The 4,840-nt window shown below is 31.3% G+C and overlaps 1 pseudogene; it reads right to left on the bottom strand.

The window, feature by feature from the left end:
• Window positions 1–4,840, bottom strand: part of LOC105139254 (1-aminocyclopropane-1-carboxylate oxidase homolog 12-like) — a 10,770-nt pseudogene that overhangs the window by 875 nt on the left and 5,055 nt on the right.

A 4,840-nucleotide genomic window follows, 5' to 3' on the forward strand; every position in this document is an offset into this window, starting at 1 on the left:
TTAAAATTTAAGAATATATATATATATATATATATATATTCTAAATTTGGCTAATATTTATTAAAGTCTTAGAATTTGGCTAATATTTTAAATTTTCAAATCATATTAAACTGCAAAGCAGCTTACTTTAGGTAGGATGCACTAGGGGTGCTAATACCTTTCCTTGCCACAACTAGTCCCTTACTCGTGAATCTCTGACAAGACTAGCACATTCGGGTTTCTTAGTAACCTTCAATTAAATATTAGGTGACGACTTTCAAGAATAAGCAAACATAAGAAAATCATCAATGAACGTCGCGCGAGAGACGTGCGACAATCATTATCAAAATGTAAGAATTTTATATTTATAGAAAATTAGGTTTGAATATTTACATATAAAAGCTTTAAAAAAAACTTCTCCTTTAGAACACAGAAAATAAATCCATGTGAATCGATTATAGTCACCAATAAAAATAACAAAATACTTGTAATTAGTATAAAAAATAACTAGTGTCATACCTCACACATCGCTATGTATTATGTCAACTAATTGGACTCCTTTTCGATGTATGAGAGAAAAATAGTAGAGTTTTACTTTTGTCAAGCCTACTAGAGTTGCAATCAAATTAAATAGCACTAAGAGATAGTGATTTTGTATTCCCAATTAAACTAGATTTTAGCAAATCATTTAGTACATTAAAGTTTGGATGTCTAAGATATTTATGTCATGTTTGGCAATCAACATGAACCAAGTTACAAGTGATAGAAGATAATGAGAAATATAGAGACAAATACAAATGGAGAGGAAAAAATATCCAATTTTAAACCCTTTCATGATTATCTTTCCGGATTGTTGATCATGCATAACACAATCAAACTTAGAGAATTTCACTTTAGAATCATTATCAACCAATTGACCAATAGAAACAAGACTAGTCATAAGGCTAGAAAAGACAAATACATCGGTTAAAAAAGGATAAACATCACCAGTTGTTGTGATATGTATGGAGTAACTACCAATTGTATGAATCTTGAGATTTCCATAATATTTATGCACGCTAAGAGATTTATCATTGTTTGTCGTATGATTGGAAGTCGCAAGATCAAAATACCAATGAGGAGATATAGATAATCCATTGTTTGTCATATGATTGGAAGTCAAAATACCAATGAGGAGATATAGATAATTTTTTACTTGAAAGTCCTAAAATAGAGAATGCAAATACAATCATTTGTTAGATTATTTTAAGGGTCACGAGTTGAACAAGAGTATGAGCATTTTGTGTAATAGGTGTTATATCCATAAATCCACCAGCACTACAAAAGCCAATTAAGATTGTATATATTGTTATAAATTTTTTATAGTAGTTGCGTAATTATTTAGGAAAGTTCGCAGTGAAATGACCAAATTCATCTTTTAACTTGCCTTGTGCTGCATAAGTTATGGAAATATGAGAAAAGATGGGGTTATATTGCTCCATGGTGGTTTAAGTGAGGAGGCACTGCTCCTCAAGAAACAAATCATTAAGGCATGCATTCAGGGAGGGAACATGCTTTTGGATCATAAGATTAGAAAAGATCTTTTTAAGTTTAAATCTTAGTTTCATAAGGAACTGATCTTTCTTGGCAATTTCATAGACAAATTGAACAAAATTAAAGCTTTCAGGACGTAAGGTAGCACACATAATATTAGTATATAAAGTCCAAAGATTCATGAGGCTAGAGTAAAAATCAAAGACAAGAGATTGTCTTGTTTAAGATCCTTCAATTCAAGTTCAAACTCAAATTGATGAGCAATGTTGTGCTGACTATTCATCTTCAAGTAAATCCATATTTTAGCATCAATCTTGGAGGGTTGATGATCAAAATAATTTTATGCTTGATAGATCTGATAATCAACACTATGGCTTTGGCATCCTTGAATTCCCACTTGACGTAAAAATCTTTGTCTTTGTCTTTGTTAGAAGTAGGGTTACTGCCATTAATATGTTCTTATAGATCTTTTCCTTTGATAAAGACCTTGAATTGGAGTTCCTAAGCTAAATGGTTATTGCCATTGAAACAAATCAAGAAAACACCTAACTTGTTTGATGACATGATGGCCAGGAAGAAAATAAAAAAAATAACTATAAAAGAACTAAAATAGGCATGTGTGTAAAAGACACAAAATAAATTAGATTGTAGTTTTGATTCCATGTTAAACTTATAAAGCTTTTAAGAAAAAATCTCCCTGGATGGAGAATCATTATTATTAGAAAAGGTACAAGAGTATAAAATATGTATAAGCTTATTTCTAGACTTTAAAACATTAAAACTTCCATATAAAATTAGCCTACAACAAATATATTATAATAAAAGAAAGAGTTACAAATAAAGAAATTAACTATAAAAGCTAGATAATGTATAGAATCGACTTACTTTACTATCCTCCTTTGGTATATAAGCATATCATATTTGTTTCGGCTTGTAACCCAAAGGCATGTACTCGGATGGGTCCATTCAACATCAAACCACCTTATTTCCTTATAATAATAATAATAATAATAATAATTAGGTAGCGTTGCTTCATTGATAGTGGCAACTCTAATCTCTAGATAATTTTTAGTTATTATCTTGTAACAGAAGAGGTAAAAATAATAAAGATAAAAATATATTTAATTTGAGAAATAAAGATATAAAAATAAATTTATCACTGAAATAATTTTAAAATAAATTTTATACTCTCAAAACATAACATGAATTATAAAGGGAATATGACTAAAATAGTTTTTGTTTAGACTATCTCAATTTTTTTCCAAAACAATAACCAAACAGTACTAAAAATTTGCAATGAAATAAGTAGTTTTAGCTACATCTAATTAGTGTTATGTGTGGAATAAATTTTATTAGAATTTTACGGTATCCTGCCTATCTCTTATTTTAATCAGCATATATTTTATTTTCTTTATTATGCATGAACAAACACCCATATCTACTCTATTTGATTAAACACAAGCCCTTGCCCCTAACCACTAACCATTGTTGTCGGCATGCTGCAAATCCCATTCCTCGAGATGATGAATCTAACTAAGCTAAATTGGTAAATTCAGATTTTCTTCTTACTTTTTCGGAACAATTCTTTTGACATGGGTCAGTAAGATAATATTCAACCCACACCTAAGTTTAGGCTCGGAGCTTGCGAGTACTAAAGGCACCTTGAACACAATTTTTAAGCAATAGTTTTTCGACGGCTGAGAAAAATGTTTGGCAGAACTTAGTGGTTGCTGCAGATCTGGAGAGAAAGAATAGACTCAACCAATGTGTGATGGAATTTCTATCAAGTAAATGATTCTTATCAACTTGTGATGGTTCTTGAAGCTACTAAATAGAAAGTATATAAGTGTAGGGTTGATGAGGCTGGAATTGAGTGATTTCCATCTGCTAATAAAATTAAACCTGGAGGACTTGATGGACCTAGCGATACCAGCAAAAAAAAAAAAAAAACACTTTGAAACTTACCAGCCAAAAAAAAAAAAAAAAAACACTTTGAAACTTAAATCAATATAATATTTGTTTAGGTTAGGAGAAAAATAAATATTATATATACTTAAATGTTTATTAAATCTGGTTAAATCTTGTATCAGACTTGTATTTTTTTGACATATAAGAGTCTAAAAAGATAAACTTTGATGAATCTTTTATCTAGAGAAATGAAACTCTATTTATATAGATTTTTTTAAGATAAATATTTTAAAAAATATTAAAATATTTTATATAAATATCTCATAAATATTTAAATTATAAAATATTTAATGAAAATATCTAGAATATTTATAAAAATATTTATGAAGGTGTGTAAATTGTATAAAAAGTCTGTAGTTTTTTCATATGTATCATCGAGGCAAGAACAGTAAAAAGTATAAGAGAGGAGAATTATGGGGAAGTAATCCAAGAATGGAAGAAAATACAAATGCAATCACATCCAAATTCAACTAACATTGTCAACAAGTTGAGGATAATGTTATGCTGTTACAAGCTCTCTTAAATTTCAACATTCATCAGAAAAGAAAATTCAAAAAGTTCCTGCAGTGGAAATTGTCAGGCAAAAGCATGGCCTCATTTCACTCCTTAAAGCGAGAAAGGGTTCAGGGACTTGGTCCTGATACGCGGATCTCCTCCCTAAGTTCAGCAGTATGAGTTTCCCTGTACATGGCTGGGTTGCCATGTTGAAGTTCCTTTATGATCCCATATTGCTTCAGGTTTTTCGCTGAACTCGGATTGAGAAAGAATGTAATTTATATGCGGGGTCCGACTTCTCCTGAAAAAACTCTATGCCGAGCAGTTCTGAGCTTGTCATTGGTGATGAGCTGCAAATGAAGAGCAAAATCAGGTCATCAATATCACACTGTAAAATGGTTATAAATGGAAAACCTGCAGAAAAAGAAAATGACAGATCAAAACTTATTTATGGAGCGTAAAAGTAAGCTTTAATGGGCTAATTCGGAGTCTTAAAGAGGCTCCTCCAATAACTTTTGTAGGAAAAGACATGAATCATCATGAACTCATGCAAGTTGATAATGTTCCCTCAAATCTTCAAGGTCGACGTTGATAATCTTGCAGAAAAAAGTTTGGAAAACCTCAAAATTGTTGAAGTAAACTCAATCCAAAAGGTTAAGGAAGGCAGCCACCAGCTGTCACCGCCCAGCCACCACCCGACCAGCCGCCAGCCACCGGCCGCCGGCCGCTTTCACACCGTCGGCCAAAAACCGCCTTCACACTTGAAGGTTGAATTTTCTTGTTTTGATTTCGTGTATAAATAGATAGCTAAGCTTATGCAATTATGTGTGGAGAGATTGAGAGAAACACTAGAGAGAAAGAGAGA

This window comes from Populus euphratica, unplaced genomic scaffold (assembly GCF_000495115.2).
Source record: "Populus euphratica unplaced genomic scaffold, PopEup_1.0 scaffold89.1, whole genome shotgun sequence".
Lineage (NCBI taxonomy): Eukaryota > Viridiplantae > Streptophyta > Magnoliopsida > Malpighiales > Salicaceae > Populus > Populus euphratica.